An 18,594-nucleotide genomic window follows, 5' to 3' on the forward strand; every position below is an offset into this window, starting at 1 on the left:
CTGCACCGCTACCTTCATTCAGTGAGTTAATTTTACCAAGTGGTTGATTTTTGTTCTCAAAAAACGCAGGGTGAGGACACTTTACGCTGAGAGGGAGGCTAGGAGGCTGGGCCTCTACAGTCAATGTACTGTGTAGGGGCTCAGTTTCACAGGTTTTCTCCCTCCTGGAAAATTTAAAGTCAGAACAACTAAACGCTTGGCATGGTACTGAGTTTACTAAACAGCGATTGGGGCTGAGTTGCCCAGGTGGTCTGTGTGCCTTTTCAAGCTGGTAAGCCTGTATTGTCATTTGATGAGTTAGAGAGCTGTGTCTAGTTGATGAGTTAGAGACCTATGTTTATTTTTAGCCCATTATTTCTGCAGCCTCAGCCAGCGCCTGCGCAACTTCATTCTGATTGCAGAAAAAGCCACTGCACATTCGTGGGGGAGCACACACGGGAAAGTGGAGAAAACGATTTTTTCCTCTCACAGGACGTCTGAATAAACTCTCCCAACAGTAAACTAAAGTTTGCCCATTTGGTATCAAACGAAGGCAACTCGGGGGAAATTTCCTAAACGATGAGGTGGGTGTGAACGCTTTTGCACAGCCTTTCCCCCAAACCACTTGCCCCAGGGGCTGCCAAACCTGGCCCAGCTGTTTCCCATCAGGCTTTCCTGATGCTATCTTGGCGCTGGCTCTGGCTCATTTTCCTAGACTCTCTTCCTCCGATACCAAATGCATCTTAGCCCTTGGCGTTCCGTACCGCTGTGGCAAGCTCTGCGAGGCTGGTAACCTTAGCCATAAAAAATGCTCCACAAACATTTCTGTGTAACAGTTCAATCAAGCTCTGTTCTTTGAAGTCTGCCTTTAATTGGCATTTTGGATAGTACTTCACAAACTCAGACTCCCCTTTGTGTGCGTATGTTGGGCCACGTGGCCACGGGGCCTATTAAGTTTTCCTTCAAGGCTAGATTAATGGATAGGAGTGAGTTTATCAATACCAAAGCATCTTTGGAGTAAGGTGTTCTTATCATGTAGGATTTTCTCCCTCCCTTAACCAACTCCCTTTTCTATCAAGTGTTGGCATAAACTTAGGGCTTCTCAAACACTAATGTGCATATAAATCCTCAGAACATTTTGTTGAAATGCGCATTCTGATTCACTGCAGTGGGGACTGAGGTTCTGCGATTCTATTGAGTTTCCAGATGATGCTGATGTTGCTGATTCCAGGCCAACTGGAGTCCCCAGATTCTCTCTCTCTCTCTCTCTCTCTCTCTCTCTCTCTCTGTTTCTCTGTCTCACTCTCTCTGCCTCCCTCCGTCTCTGGACAAATTCTTGAATTTCCCCCTGGTGAAATCACTTTGAATAAATCAAATAGCATTTGAGCCACTTTAGATCGATGGACACATTCATTGTTTCTAATGCCTTGTAGGAGGTAATGGAAACTGGATGGCCATTTTTAGCCATTGTCTTTCCTCGTTAAAACATCAGCACATTAGCTGTGGTTTATTTATTTCTTTTGAAGCAACCTCCTATGCCACTCAGGAAACACTCTAGAAGCTACTTTAAGATAATTAATCATATTGAATTAGTGATTGGTTTTTAAAAGCCTTTCTAATGCCAGTACATTCTCAAGGACTTTCAGTGTCATGTCATCAACTGTTCCTCTGTGTGTGTGTCTCTCTCTCTGTTTCTCTCTCTCCATTGTCCTAAATCCTAGCGATCCGAGACCGCGTCCCAAGCTCACCAACACTAATAATTGCAATTCGCAATTGGGAGGCACCTCATTTCTTTAAAGATGCTCTCCAGCTTCAAGAAGCAAACTGGGGAGTAGGCCGTCGGCTCTCAGAGGACTAGCCACAAGCTAGACAAAAATTCCTTCTGGTGCTCACTGAAGCACCTGCTGGACTGCTCTCACTTTCTTTAAAGATTTTTTATTTATTTACTTGAAAGAGTTACAGAGAGGCAGAGGCAGGGCGGTGAGGGGAGAAGCCTTCCGTCCCCTGGTTTACTCCCCAAATGGCTGCAACAGCCAGAACTGAGCTGATCCAAAGCCAGGAGCCAGGAGCTTCCTCCAGGTCCCCCATGCGGGTGCAGGGGCCCAAGGACTTGGGCCATCTTCCACTGCTTTCCCAGGCCAGAGCAGAGAGCTGGACAGGGAGTGGAGCAGCTGGGTCTCGAACCAGCGCCCATATGGGGTGCCAGCACTGCAAACAGCGGCTTTACCCGCTACGCCCCAGCGCCGGCCCCCTGCCCCCACTTTCTTTGACACACACTCTTTCATTTTGCAGAACATGCTCCCTTTGGGGTCTTTCCTGCCACTTGGAGAATATGGCATCTGCAGGGAGGGGAAAACAAGTGGTTCCTACTAAATCTCTTTCTCCGATTGCGTTTATTTGCCAGTATCTTGTCAGAGCCAACACCTAGGACAGAAATCGCTCCTGCTCACCACTTCTATTCAACTTACTTGACAGGTCTGGAACCTTAGCTCTTCTTTCCTATGCTCATTTGTACATGACTGACTTTGAGTTGCAGTTTCATGGTTTGTGGCTGCCCACATTTAAAGGGGGAATACTGGACCATGGCATATTCCCCACAAAAATGGCTATCACATGTTTAAGTGTAAACAAAGGGAGTGACTACCTGTGGCTGCCCACAATGGTTGACCATTTCCCTTTGGGAGGGGGGGGAGATGTAGTATAGTAGCTACCTGCCACGGTTTGAATGTGTATTCCCTCCAAAAGGTGTGTTGAAGTGCCATCCCTGTTGTGATACTGTGTTAAGAGGTGGGGCTCTTAAGTTATGAGTGCTCTGCCTCTGGGAATGGATGGGTGCCCTTGGGAAAGAAACTTGAGTTCACCTCTCTGTCCCCTTCACCCTTCCACCATATGAGGTCACAGCACTCCAGCCCTTTGGAAAACATAGCAACAGGGTACTGTCTTGGGAGGAGAGAGATCAGGCCCCTTGCGATGACTTGATCTTGTACTTCAGGCCCCAGAACTGTGAAAAACCAATTACTATTATTTACAAATGACCTAGTTGCAGGTGTTTTGTGATAGCCACACAAAGTGATGAAAATGTTACCTTTTGGGCACTGTGGCTCACTTGGTTAATCCTCCGCCTGTGGTGCCGGCATCCTATATGGGCGCCGGGTTCTAGTCCCGGCTGCTCCTCTTCCAGTCCAGCTCTCTGCTGTGGCCCGGGAAGGCAGTGGAGGATGGCCCAAGTGCTTGGGCACCTGCACCCGCATGGGAGACCGGGAAGAAGCACCTGGCTCCTGGCTTCGGATTGGTGTAGCTCTGGCCGTAGCGGCCATTTGGGGGGTGAACCAACGGAAGGAAGACCCCTCTCTCCCTCTCTCTCTCTTATTCTCACTGTCTAACTCTATCTGTCAAATAAAAACAAATTTAAAAAAAGAGAAGCCTCAGGAACCACACTGCCCGGGATCAAGCCCAAGCACTGCTTTGTTACTGGCTACCTGACCGCAAGATGACCCCAGTCACTTAACTTCAGTTTTCCATCTGAAGAATGAGGATGATAGAAGCGCCTTCAGTATAGGGAGTAGGAAGGAATTCTATGTAGCACACAGTATGGGGGCGTGACAAGGCAGCTAGGTCTGCTCCTGAGATCAGAGGTCGGCAGATGTCACTGTTTCTCTCCACCCTCCCAACCCATGAGGGCTTCAGTGAGAACACAAGTGATGAACACTTTGAAAAGTTGAATGCCCCATACTGAGAAACAAAAAAAAAAAAATTTCAAAAAACCCCTCCATATATACAACAATATGCCGGCGTTCCATAGGGGCACCACTTCAAGTCCCTGTTGCTCTGTTTCCGATCCAGCTCCCTGCTAATGCACCTGAGAAAGCAGCAGAAGATGACTCAGGTGCTTGGGACCCTGCCACTCATATGGGAGAACCGAATGTAGCTCCAGGCTCCTGGCTTCAGCCTGACCCAGCATTGGCCATTGCGACCATCTGGGGAGTGAACTAGTGGAGGGAAGACTTACACACACACACACTCTCTCTCTCTCTCTCTCTTTCTCTCTCTCTTTCTCTCTTTCTGCAACTCTGACTTTCAAAATAAAATAAATATTAAAAAATTGCTATAAGCTGCACTAATATACTATACTACAAACATGCATTTTACTTTTGGTTTTCTGAAAACTCTGTACAGCACAGGCTAACCAATGTTAAGTGTGTATTGGCTCCACTGGCCTGAATTAGGTGCTGTGTAATTGCAAAGATGATGTAAGACAAAGTTGCTGCACTCTCTACACTGGCGAGTTCACGCATGTGCAGTTCACCAGAAGGGCTGGGAGAGCGCCTCCAGCACAGGCTCAGTCATGGGGGTCTTACAAGTGCTATTGTAACAGTGAAATAGCAATGCATTGGTCTGTATTTGGAATCAGCTTTACAACTTGAAGAATTTTGGTTTACTTCTACAATGGCCAAGAAATTATATGTGTGCATGTGTGTGAGCATGGGCGAACACACATGAATTTGCTGCCCTAGTCTAAAGCCACTGTTTTTCCATTTTTCCATTAATTCAAGAAATATTGATTGAGAGCACATTAGACTTGTCGGAATGCGCCACATTTATTCGTGTATACACAAGTCTGGAGTCCTTTAAGCAGTAGCCTTTGCTAAAATGGGCAAAGTATCCATAGAGACTAGTTTTAGGGTACACTATTAGTTTTAGAAAGAAGCATCAACACACTGGTAGAGAAATCCAAGGTTTAATTATGCTTAGATGTGCACTAAAATAAAAATATTCTTAGTATCTTTCATAGTAAAATTGCTTTATTATTAAAGAATTGGTAGCTGCCAAAAGAAACCAGTATCAAGTCACAATCAGACCCTAACTTCAGGAGCACTATAACAATATCCCAAGTTGCTGAGGGTAAAATCAATGGAACAGAGCCATTTTTAAATTTATTTATTTTAGAAATGTATTTGAAAGGCAGAGCAACAGAGAGAGGCCTTTCATCTGCTGGTTCACTCCCCAAACAGCCAGGGCTGAGCCAGGCTGAAGGCAGGAAACTGGAACCCCATCCAGGCCTCCCAGGGGGGTGACAGGGACCCAAGTACTTGAGCCAACACTGGCTGCCTCCCCAGATGCACATTAGCAGGGAGCTGGATCAGAAGCAGAGTAGCCAGGACTTGAACCAGGCACTCCAGTGCAGGCTGTGGGCTAAACCCACTGTGCCATAGCGCCTGCCTCCTAGATAGAGCCATTTTATTGGTAACTGTCACATACTCAACCTTTGACATTAGAATCTGTTTGTGAACCAAGAAATGTTAGCTTAACCTCGGGGCTTTCCTCTGAACTTTCTGAAAAAATGCTGGAGGATGTGTGCGGGCAAACAGTTTAGAAAAGTTCAAAACAGAAATAAAAGTTTGATGAGCATTTCAGAACCATTGACATTTCAGCCCTTTTGGTCAAGGAAGATCTTGCTATTTTTTCCAGGGAAATCCCTTTTCTCTTGAAATCACTTTGGCAAAAACATTATTTTTACTTGATGTGCAAAAAACATCTTTACTTGTCTTGAAACAGAGGGAAGCGACTCCGAGCGCAAGCATGCACAATCCTTGCATGCGTGTGCCTCCTCAATACTTTCCTCCTGTGGTTCTCCCAGTCTCCAAGTGTCCCCTTCTGCATTTCTTTGCTCACCTGTTCCCTCGCTGAGCCACCATCACCAGAGTCTTTCAGAAGCTCTTGAGTTTGCTAATCAGATTAAAGGCGAGAGAAGTATGGCAGAGATTTTTTTCAAACTGCTGCTAACATCCCTTATCTGGGAAACGGGCGTTCTCACATTTCCTTGCAGCTTTGTGTTCTGTGATGAAAGGAAGAAGGTCCAGAATCTTCCAAATGATTCAAAATCATCTTCCGCACAGCTGGAAGTGGGAAGCTGTCGCTCCCCCTCTTCGTGGAGGAACGACACAGGACCCTGCGCTGTTCTTTCGTCTGCTCGGCCCTCCCCGGGTTTGCTGCTGGTTCTTCCCGGGTTGGCTACCGACCCTTCCACCTCCGTGGAAGGGCGGTTCCCCCTGCCACTTTCCCCACTTCCGCGGGGGAGCGGCACACCGCCGGCCGGCTCTCGGGGGCTGCACAAGTGTTCCTCAGGTGTTCCCCTTAGATGTTCCTGGTGCATGTTGTCTCTCTCCTCCTTTATAGTCCTCTTCCACCAATCCCAACTCTGCTACCCACACGCCGAGTACGCTGCTCTCCTCCAATCAGGAGCAGGTCCTACAGTTTATTGGTTGAACTGGAGGCAGCTGTGTAGAAGCTGTTTCCTCCTCTCCCAGCGCCATATTGTGGGAGAGCAGATGCATAGAATAAGTCTTAATTCCAGTAACTTAGTCTAGTCCGAGTTGCTCCCAGTTGCTCCCCACAGGAAGCCTTACACTTGGAACAGAATGAGTGGAAGATGGAAGAAGGTGGAAAAGGGAACCCAAGTCCACTGACTTGTTCTCACTGGTTCTCCATGTTTCTCTTCATTCTCAAAGCTGCACTTCCATGTAACTCATTTATTTTAAAACATTTATCTAGTTATATATTGTAAAGGCAGAGAGAGATCTTCCATCCACTTGTTCATTCTCCAAATGGCCACAACAATCAGGGCTCAACCAGGCCAAAGCCAGGAGCCAGGAACTCCATCCTGGCCGCCTATGGCAGTGGCAGGGGACCATGCACTTGGGCATCTTCTGCCTTCCCAGGTGCATTAGCAGGGAGCTGGATGGGAAGCAGGGCAGCTGGGACTCGAATTGGAACTCTGACGTGGGATGCTGGCATCCCAAGTGCTAGCTTAGCATGCTGTACCACAGAGCACCCGCCCCTCGCTCATTTATTAAATCTTTTTGTTAGCTCATGTACATAAAAGATAATTTAATTTTTTGAATTATTTTTATTTGAAAAGAGGAGTTAGAGAGGGAAAGATGATGATTTTCTATCCACTGGTTCATTCCCAAAATGGCCACAATGGCTGGGGCTGGGCCAGGCTGAAGCCAGGAGCCAGAGGCTTCATCTGGGTCTCATGTGGGTGCAGGAACCCAAGGACTTGCGCCATCTTCCACTGCCTTCCCAGGTGCATCAGCAGGGAGCTGGACTGGGAGTAGAGCAGCCAGGACTTGAACCATGTGGGATGCCGGTGCTGCAGGTGCCCACTTAACTCTACACCACCAGCCCCACATAAGGAATATTAAAACTAAGTGGCAAAGGAAAGACAATCCTAACTTAGGTGGTTATGTTACTGTCATTGTAGACAGTTCATGCACTTAAAGCACCATGAAAAGACAATTGAACATCTGTTCAGAAAAAAGTTACATTTAATACATGAAGAAAACCTTACCTATTCCTAATAGTTGTGCCTCAAGTTCCTTTTCTTTCATCCAACAATGTTTATATAAGTTGTATAGGCCATTGGTATTTGAGAAAATCATTATTTTAATATCAAAGAAGAGGTCTTAGTGAAAAGTATGATTCTGTTAAAGACTGATTTATTCACTTATTTGAAAGGCAGAGTGACCGACACTCCAATATGTCATGACAGTGTCACAGGTGGTGGCTTAACCTGCCGCAATACAATGCCAGCCCGAAATATGGTTCCTAATGTTTACATAGCTTTTTTAAAAAGCAAAAATATCTTGTTATAATAGTACCTTGTCTAAAAGTACTAACCTGATCCTTAAAAATTTAGTAATAAAAATCATGGGGAAAATCCTTTGGCTTTGTTTATCTGGGGGAGTGATTAACCTACATTAAAAAAAAAGAAATGTGAGGTTTCTATAAAGATTTATTTATTTATTTGAAATTCAGAGTTATACAGAAAGAAGGAGAGGCAGAGAGAGAGAGAGGTCTTTCATCCACTGGTTCACTCCCCAATTGGCTGCAATGGCAGAACTGAGCTGATCCAAAGCCAGGAGCCAGGAGCTTCCTCCACGTCTTCCCCACATGGGTGCAAGGGCCCAAGGACTTGGGCCATCCTCCACTGCTTTCCCAGGCCACAGCAGAAAGCTGGATTGGAAGTGGAGCAGCTGAGACTTGAACCAGCACCCATATGGGATGCCAGCACTGCAGGCAGCGGCTTTACCCACTACGCCACAGCACCGGCCCCAAACCTCACATTTCTATAATCAGTACTTGGAATCAAAGGTATTCAGGACCTCTGTCTACACTTGATTTTGTAGACAAATCTTGGTGTGTATAAAAAAAATAAAGATTCTTAGGTTTGGCCGGCACCGTGGCTCCTTTGGCTAATCTTCTGCCTGTGGCGCCGGCACCCCAGGTTCTAGTCCCGGTCGGGGCACCAGGTACTAGTTCCAGTTGCTCCTCTTCCATTCCAGCTCTCTGCTGTGGCCCGGGAGGGCAGTGGAGGATGGCCCAAGTGCTTGGGCCCTGCACCTGCATGGGAAATCAGGAGGAAGCACCTGGTTTCTGGCTTCGGATCGGTGTAGCTCCGGCCGTAGCATCCATTAGGGGAGTGAACCAATGGAAGGAAGACTTTTCTCTCTGTCTGTCTGTCTCTGTCTATAACTCTACCTGTCAAAAAAAAAAAAAGATTCTTAGGTCTTGAACCCAGAAGTTCTGATTCAGTAAGGCTGAGGTTTGTCTGGCTATCTGCATTTTGACCAACAGCTCTAGGTTTTTGAGGTCTGTGGCAATGCCACCAGCCACTGCCCAACCCCTGCACTCACAATGCTGTTAATCTTCAATGAAGACCCTTGGGGGTGTGAACAGAAAGACGATTTGATATGTTGAAACATATTCAGAATTATTGTCAATTATGATAGTTTTTTTATTGTTAAGTGCCTTTGATCTTTTCACTAGAATCCTCTTGCAACTGGGGAATATATAATTCTCCTAACCACTTGACATGACAGCTTCACTGGTGTCTTAACTGCCAGGCTAAACACCTGTCCCCAAATTTACCTTTTAATTTCATGTTTCCACCCACGTTCTGAAGACCCTCCTATGGTGATCATTCCATGAATTTCTCTTACCTTCCTGCACTTTCCATCACAGGTAATAGCAACATTAAAAAAAAAAAAACAATCTCACTCTTTTATGAAGGGCTTTACAGTTCAAAGCACTTTTATGTAAATTCCTTCATCAATAGGAAAATGTCCAATTACTAATTGCGCACTGAGTCCTGTTCAGATCTGAGATTGAATCATAGCCCATGAGATTTGAAGTGGTAATTCTCTGCCTTGGAAAGTATTGTGCTTTAGAAACCACAGGAAGGCTGCAAATAGACTGGAATATTCTGAGGTTATAGGTGTGAGAGAAACTGCTCCAGGTCAAAACCAGTTGGGCCAGTGTTTGGAGATTTTCTTGACCAAAGCAGACAGATGCCATAGAAACTAGTCAGGACCCCACCCTGCTCCCCGCACTGGAAGAAATAACCACTCAGAAGGGCTGCTGCTATTGTCACGCAGAGGACAGAGTGGTTTTCAGCTCTGGCTGTGCTTTAGAATCACTTCTGGAGCTTAAGAGAAAGAAACTTCTGGGCCCTCCGGCCAAGCACACTGAATCAGAATGGCTAGGTGTGTGGCTGAGGAGTTGGGGCAATTTTGAAATCTCCCCAGGAGGATTCCAATACACAGTCAGGGCTGAGTCTCATGAAACTTGGAGACACAGGCAGTGTGGCAGGCACTGCAACATGTCCATGGAAAGTGGAATTAAAAGATAGGACTGTTTGGGTGCAGTACAGTTTTGAAATCCACACACAGCTTTTTCATAATACCATGAAAATACCAGGTGTATGCATTTCCCCATGAACTTTTTAATGAACGAAACTACATGGATTTCAAAATTTTCTTGCACCAAAATAAACATTTTAATTCCATTTCCCATCCATTTTTTAAGTCCCCTCAAGTTGGCTGACATTTAACGTTCAAGACCAATTGCCCTTGATGACCCACACCTGGAAATGGCATGCGGTTCGGCTTGGTGTCTTTGAACTTCTGCCCTGTGCCTCTCCTGTCGCCATTCCTTCTCTACCGCTTCCCTTTCTTCCATTGGCTGTTTCCTCACTGCCACCCATGTGGGAGACCCAGCTGGAGTTCCCGGCTCCCGGCTCCAGTCTGGCCCAGCCCTGGCTGTCGGTGACATTCCGGGAGTGAATCAGCAGATGAGAGTTCTGTCTGAAATCCATACAGATGTTAATTCCTACAGCAGTGTTTGCCAAGAGCTAGACTGTGAATCAGGTTTGTAAGGAGTTCAATAGAACGGAAGTCCTACAGTAGGTTAACACGTCACTGGCTTCACTAGCTAAAGAAAGACCGTCTTTCACAGTGTTTCTGTACATGGGTCACACCTCCCTATTAATGCCACGGAGTACTGATTGGATTTTTAATTTCTGCTTTAATTTGCACATGCACGTCTCCAAGAATTAGCTGTGATTTACAGAGCCAGGGAGCCTGCTCGCAGACTTGCCCCTGAGCTGCAGAGACCCCTGGTGGCACTTACCTGATCACCTTCTCTGGTTGTATGGGGAACGTTCCATTTCTTTTATGGCAAGCTACACAACTTTCTTACCAGAAAAGCAGCACTTAATTTAAAACCACCTGAAGAAAAATAACATCTAACATCTATGGAATACTTCCTAGGTGCCAGGCACTGTTCTCAGTGTTCTGTGTGCACTTACTGACAGAGGGAGATGGTTATTATCCCCACTTTACAGATGAAAAAACTGAGGCACAGAGAAGTTAAGGTGCCCCAGGTCACATGCTTATTAAAAGATAAAGCTGGAAGCAGAACTCAGATAGTGCAGTTCCAGAATCTAGACTTTTAGCCACAAAAATACACCACACCCCTGTGTAGGTAGGGCCCTCGTTGAGGTACATTTTACGAGAGGATGTGGAGTAACTGGAACTCTTATCCTTGCTGATAGAGGTGTGAACTGATACAGCTACAGATTGTTAGCAATCCCTTCTCACGCTGAACAGAAGCCTGCTCTATGGTGTAGTCATTCCTAGCTATTTCCCCACCAAAAACATACACTCGTGTTGACGAAGAGACATGAGCTTGAATGTTTTGACAGCACTATTCCTACGAGCACCTAACTGGAAATTACCCACGTGTTCACCCACAGTAAAACGAGTGAAGACATTCTGGTCTATTTCTGCTACTCTGTAGCAACAAGAATGAGCAACGTACCGCAGCCCAGAGCCAAACACAAAGCTAGCTGCGAGAAGGCAGGAAATGAAGAGCCCGTGCAGTGTGTTTCTGACTTACACAGGGGGGATTCAAAACGTTCGTGACATAAAGGAATTGAAAATACGGGGGGGGGGGGGGGGGGAGATGTTTGGCTCAGCGGTTAAGAGGCCACGGGGGACAGTCACATCCCATAGCAGAGTGCCTGGGTTTGCTTCCCAGCTCTGTCTCTGGCACCAGCTCCCTGCTAATGTGCACCTTGGGGGCCAGTCGGTGATGGCTCCAGCAGTTGGGCCCTGCCATCCATGTGGGAGACCCAGCTGGAGTTCCCGGCTCCCGGCATCAGTCTGGGCCAGCCTGGGCCGTAGGTGACATTCCGGGAGTGAACCAGCCACATGGGAGTTCTGTGTGTCTGTCTGTCTGCCTTTCAAATAAGTAAGTACATTTTTAAAGATACACTGTGAATTTTCCATGATCCTTTTTCAGTACAAAGACGGGCAAAAAGCAGTCTCTGTGAGGGGCCTGGCTACTGGCTACCCCTGGGAGTTGTGACTCAAAGGAGCACTGGGGGCAGGGACTTCTGGATGTGGCTAAAGTCCTGTCTCTTTGGGTACTAGCCACACCGTGCTTAGGTTTTTTTGTTTTTGTTTGTTTTTGACAGGCAGAGTGGACAGTGAGAGAGAGACAGAGAGAAAGGTCTTCCTTTTCCATTGGTCCACCCCCCCAAATGGTTGCTATGGCTGGTGTGCCGCGCCATTCCAAAGCCAGGAGCCAGGTGCTTCTCCTGGTCTCCCAAGGGGTGCAGGGCCCAAGCACTTGGGCCATCCTCCACTGCACTCCCGGGCCACAGCAGAGAGCTGGACTGGAAGAGGAGCAACCGGGACAGAATCTGGCGCCTCAACTGGGAGTAGAACCCGGGGTGCCGGTGCCGCAGGTGCAGGATTAGCCTAGTGAGCCATGGCGCCAGCCCCTGCTTAGTTTTTGAAAACTGAGTGAGTCTGTGTGTTTCGGTCAGACGCACTTTCTGAGTGTCTACTGCACATCAGTGGAAAGTTGGAAAGGTTACTGTCTGTGATCAAATATTACCCAGATGAGAAGATCCTGGTCAATACCTTCAGATACACTCTGCCTCTTTGAGGGAAACTGCCATTGCAGGCAACACAAGTGTCTTTGCTGATTTCCCACGTGGCACAATCGCCAAGCTGGTGGGTTCCTAGCAAGCACAAAGGAGCAGCTTGGCCAGGTGCACCCGGGCGCCCCGGGCGGGGTGACTCATGCGAGGGGTGTGACAGTGCCATCGTGGGAGGCTTCAGAACACAGCATTCTGGCCCCAGGGCTTTCGCCTCTTCTGGGCCGCCCACGGGCAAGGGTGTGGAGAACAGGGAAGAGCAGGAGATGGGTTTCTTTTGTACAAATCTTCAAGGGTGACTGCGCATGGCAACCCGCTGCAGGGCGGCCCCTGTCAGGAAGGAGTCCATGGAGGTGGGGGTAGCGGATTCCCGGACAGTTCCCACCACTCCCGCACCTGCGCAATCAACCAATCGCCTGCCCGCTGCTTCCGGAGGGGCACAGCCCAAGGCACAAGGCCCCACTTGAGAGAGAGGCCTTCCTCAATGGTCACCAAGGAATGCTTTGCTAAGAAGCACGCCTCAAACACTTTGTTTACCCTGGATGCCTTCAGCCCAGGCGTCTCAAGTAAGCCCCATGGATAGGGAAGAGCTCTTGAATACAGATAAAAACAACTAGAATCCAACAGCACAACATTCACCTCTGTATTCAGGAAACAATGGCTCCCTTCCTTGCCCCGGCCGGTGAACCAGCAGTTGCTTTCAGATACACGAAGACCATGTCGTCAAAACCTCGGTTTGCTCTCTCTTCCTCTGTGCACAGCACAGAACTGTGGTGATTAAATATAACTTTGGCAAGTACTTTTCTTAGAATTCTCCTGATTATTCTCAAAGGGCAAATCGCATTAAAAGCACCTAGGATGACTTAACTACTGGATTCACTCGTTACTCCTTTTTTTAGGATTGATTTATTTATTTGAAAGTCAGAGTTACACACAGAGAGAAGGAGAGGCAGAGAGAAAGGTCTTCCTTCCGTTGGTTCACTCCCCAGATGGCCGCAGTGGCCGGAGCTGTGCTGCTGCGAAGCCAGGAGCCAGGAGCTTCTTCCTGGTCTCCCATGCAGGTGCAGGGGCCCAAGGACTTGAGCCATCCTCCACTACTTTCCCAGGCCACAGCAAAGAGCTGGATCGGAAGAGGAGTAGCCGGGACTAGAACCCAGCGCCCATATGGGATGCCAGCTCCGCAGGCGGAGGATTAACCTGCTGCGACATGGCACCGGCCCCTGATCTGGAACTTTGATAGTGAGACTCTCTGTCCCAGTACCCTGTGCCACAGGCTCAATCTCATACCTCAGGGCTAAAGCTGAAGGATCTGCTCCCTCTCATGGAGGTTGGGAGGCTGCTTTTACACAAGAAGATTCTAGAAAGGAGCATGTGCTCAGCCTGCTTGGCCCCCGAAGCCTGTTTTTGTGAAGCAGTCATTAAATATGGTAGAGCAAGGCGCGCTGAGCAACTTGACATGGCATGTTCTGTCTCAGCGCAGAGCAGGGTGGAGGATCAGAAGCAGTCTTTGCGGCAGCGGGGTTGGGGGTGTGGCGAAGAAACAGCAGTTCTGGGACCAGCTATGTCCTACAGTGCAGCAACGGAGGCAGCAGCTGTGCCCCCTCCTTGGAGGATTTCGACCCTAAAGAAATGCCAACAGAACGTCCACTGCCCCTGCCAACGTCTTCATGGCTCCCGGGACTCCGAGGAGCCTGGCATGAGCTAGCGAAGGGAGCCAGCGAGTATGGAAACAGCTGCTCGTATGAGGGTTCCTACACAGTCTGACCATCACTCCCAGGCTCAAACACCCTTGGGTCCTGAAAACAGCTTTCAGGCTTGCTTGCCCTCGAAGCCCACAGCTGCAAATGCTGCTACCTGGCGTTTCAGGGATGCGTCCGTGGTGGGTGGATTTTCCCTGCCGCCATAGACTGTCCCAGCCTCCGTGGTCTACTGGCCCCCTTGCCGCAGCTGTCCTGTGGATACCCACTCGTGAGGTTCCGCTGCCTGCAGTGTCTCCGCCGCCCCCGCTCCCCCCGCCCCGCCTTTCTACACTTGGGCGAATCCCCGCACCGAGCTTGCGATCTGGCTTCCCCGGGGACTGCGTCAGCGGACACAAGGGGTCTGTTCACTTGTGCTGTCACCAGATGATCAGCCTCAAGCAGGAGCTGCTCAGAAGAAAGCTTTATTTGCTTGTGACAGCGAAAGGGCACCGTGGAAGGCAGAGTTCCCTACAGAAACTGCCTCCCTGAGAAGCACTTTGCCAGGGCTGTTACAGCCAGGGTTAGGGGAGTGGGAGGGTCCTTCCTGCTCAGGCGACGTGCGTCTGCCTACACCGTACGTTCAACAACCTGCCTCGCGGCCGGTGCTGAAGGGCCTCATCTTCTACTGAAGCTTGCCTCTTCTCCAGCCTCTCTAGCGGCTGGCTTTCAGCCACCTCCCACCTCCCACCAAGGTGCGGGCCGTGAAGCCTTGCCTCGGGCTCCTGTAGACTAGTGAAGAGGCTTTCTTAGCCCTCCTTTGCTATTCCTGCAACCTGCAAAGTGCTCTCCCAGCCTCTGCACACGTTTCTCTATCTGGAACATTCTTCCCTCAGGCATACGTGTAGCTGACTCCCTCACCCACTTTGGGTCATTGTTCAAATATTGTGTTCTCATTGAGCCCTTCCTTGCTTTCCTGTTTAAAATTGCGCGGCACATACACACACACACACACACACTCATACTCCCATGTGTTTTTCTCTGTATCCCCATATTTAATCTTCATTTATCACTTTCTAAGTGATACATAGCTAGTTAATTGATAAGCTGCACGAGGGCAGGGCCATTTAATGAGTATTTGTGAGACAGGTGGACAAATGCATGGATGGATAGACAGACAGATGGATGAGTGGAAGGATGAAGCAGAGGGTGAAAAGCTGACCCTCCTCATGGCTAAGGACCCCGGTAAACATGGTTCAGAGAGGGGGGCTCCCAGTGTGATAGAAACAGCGTATGACCTTGGGCAAGGAGGATCATTTACATTTGACCTAGGCTTTAAAGCTCACTGCTAACTCATCCTTTCTCCTTAGATCCTGAAAATCATTCTGTGGGGTGGGGGAGTCTTAGCTTTGTTTCCTAGAAGGAACCGAGGCAGCATCTGGGCAAACACACAATGACAGTGCAGCATCAGAGGCTTCTCCAGGAACTCTGGGACTGTAAGTGCAGGTGGACACCCCATACCAGGAAAGTGTTCTAGGGAAACCATTTCCACAGTAGTTTTGCAAAAATAGTATCAGGCATCACAGTATCATGGTGACATTAATTAAATCAATGTCAAGGAAATAAGTGGAAGATTGATAAACTCGAGAGTATTGTTTACAAGGCAGGAAATGAATGTATTCTGTCTGAACAGTAGTTCAAATGCATTCTATGTGATGCAATGCTGTATTTCACAGACGGGTTCTCTGTCAAGTTCATGGCCTTTGAAAGTGGAGCAATCGAGTACCAAGTGCAGAGAAGAGTCAGCCAGTTGGTAAACAACATTGGGCTTATTTTATTCAACAATTGACTTATCACAGATTTGATCAATGCTTTTAAGATGTCTTTGATGGTGACAAAGAAGATGGTGGTGTGTGAGAACCTGCTAGGGGTTGTGGATATATTCACATGGGTAGCCCGAAGGAAAAGCAGCAACCACCAGGGTCCTGGTGTCACCCTTCGCCCAGAATACTGGACTTGGAAACTGGCGGATATGCCTGAGCCTTTGTGTTGTCAAATCTTTCAACAAAAGGCCTGTAGGAAGGGTTACTTGGGGTCTAGAATATTCTGGACAAAGAGCACTCAAGACATTTCTTCCCTTGACTCATGCCAGGTTCATGAGGAATGAGTTTAAAACCAAAAGCAAGAATTTGGGATGTGCAGACTTAACATTTTGCTGTGAACGATACAGACCTTACCTGTTTATACTCCATTAGGCAGGCAGAGAGAGCTGTATGCAGAAGCTGAGGATCAAGAAAATGGAGCTGTCTTTGAACTTTACTTCTGGCTGCTAGCTGAGGAGCCAGGGGCTTTAAGAAAATCTGGTTCGTGTCCTCCCGGGAGGCTTCTTTCGGGAACGGGTAGCGTCATGGGTGTCTGACCAGTGCAGTGACACAAGGCCCTGCACTTGAAGAGGCCCTGTCTGGGTCAAGGCTCTATTATTGCTATATGGAAACTCTTAATAACTGTCTCTTGAATTTGTGTTTTTTAAGTGACATTCACATGAGACAACGGAGCCTGGAGGGGTTGGAGTCTGGCCCATCTTGGCTCCATCTCCCCCAGTGGAATCTAGGCTACCCCTTCTCCCCCACCACTGGAGCCCTAGCACTGCCCAACCACCTCCTCTCTGGCTTCTAGTCACTGCCACCACTTACCAGGGGCAGTGTCCAGGTAGCATTGAGGGGAGAGGGTCGCGTGGTGTGGAGCAGGTGGAATGGGGAACTGGTGGGGGCAATAGGGAAAACCCACCTTCTACCTGGCATAGGTGCCAGGAATGCCAGGGTGGGTGATCAAGGTTGGGCATGTGCCCCACAGAATCTCCAGTGGGGCACAGCCACAACCATCCCTGCCCTGGGCTGGTAGCACCATAGTGGACTCTGGGGGCTACTTGGTAGGTATGAGCCTCTGGTCCAGCTCTAAGTCTGGAGTGGAAACTGCTGTCCTTTGGGAGTTGGCCATTGGTTGAGGCAGTGGGCCACAGGAAGTGGGGACTGACTCCTCCTCTGCAGCTGGAGCACTGCACATGGCCCCAGTGGCTGCCGGGAGAGAGAACTAGTGGGTGGCAGACCACGTGTGCCACATCACCAAACGGGGCCCTCCGGTGCCTGTGAGGGTTTAGCGTAATGCTACGTAGGAATCTGAAAACACCAAGACAGAGAGGGAGAGCAACGGAGAGGGAGCATTTGCTATTTCAGTACGTTTAGCAGCACTTTTTTCCCTGACGTTTGAACAAAGGACCCTCCATTTTCGTTTTGCACTAGGCTCCGCAAGTTACGTAGCCAGCCGGGGCTGGAGAAGCTCTTTTCCATACTGACAATTAAAGCAAAGGGAGCTATGTCCACCATCTGCCAACAGGCTGGCCCAGAGAGTGAGGCAGCTCCCACCCATCTGGATCTAAACCCACGAGCCTACAGTGATCTCTCTCATCCCATCCCTCTTGTATATTTTCCTCCTGTGTCCTGTTGGCTGTGAACCTGCGTGTTGTTGCCTGGGAGCGAGGATTTGGATTTGGACTTGCTGCTGGCCCTGACCTAAGAACTTGAAATTCGAAATCTCTCCTTGTCATGTTTCAACCATCTGAGGCCTTCTCCAGCTCCCTTTGGCCCTCCCGCCCCCAGTGTGTGCACGCCTCGCCTCGCCTCGCTTGCCTGCCTGCCTTCCAGTGAGACAGGAACACGCTCACTGAGCTGCGTGCATAGCCAGCACTTTCTCATTTCAGATGCTTTAGGCCCACAGGTGGCTGCCTGCCTGCAGGACAGAGACGTTCCTGAGACTCCCCCGAATAGCTACGCTTGGAGTAGCATTTGATGGGGGCCCAAGGGCAGGGCAGTATGTTTCTAAGGTCAATTACTGCCTTTCTTTTTCCTTCAAGTGTTAAAATAAAAGCCTAGTAATTCATCTAATAACTAATCAAAATACACATTTCAATGAACAAGCGTGATGAGCTCACGCAATGGGAGAAAACGCGAGTTGTCTGCTTTGAGACACAGAAGCGTTTCCCGTTCTGAATTTAAAAAAAAAAAAAAAAAAAAAAACAACAATAAACTCCAAGTGAACTCCAGTTTCAGCATTCATGAGCAGCTCAGCAAAGAACCGTTGGTTATCTCAGCTGTGCTGAACATTTTCTTCGGCTACTCCCAGCCACGGCTGAGCTCATCAGTTTTGGAAGGCATCCTAGTATGTCTCATTAGGCTGTTTGAAGCTGTTGATGTCAGAACACATCACTCTGACTTTTTCGTCGATAAGTAATGGATTAGAAGTCCACTCTAACAGCGTTAGAATCTACAGCCCAGGAAGAAGTTGGTCTTGGCCGCTTGCCTAGTCGCATCTGATGCCATCCAATGCTGCCAACGTCTGGCCATCAGCACACATTATGAGGGAGACAACAAAAACCCACTGAAAATACAACTGGAGTGCTTGCTAAGCCTAGGGGCATCCATTAGTGGACTCTCATTTTTAGCGAAATGGAAGTTTGTTATTTAGAATTTTTGTTTTGAATTATTAATTTATGTAGAAATAGGAAATGCTTGTTTTTAAGCCCGATCAGCTTTTGTCCACAAAGGTCACTCTGCCTATTTTACAATAAGGGAAGGCTAGTTGTCCAGAAGAGAATTG

Source organism: Oryctolagus cuniculus, chromosome X (genome assembly GCF_051225735.1).
Source record: "Oryctolagus cuniculus isolate XC-2025 breed Fujian yellow rabbit chromosome X, ASM5122573v1, whole genome shotgun sequence".
Classification (NCBI taxonomy): Eukaryota; Metazoa; Chordata; class Mammalia; order Lagomorpha; family Leporidae; genus Oryctolagus; species Oryctolagus cuniculus.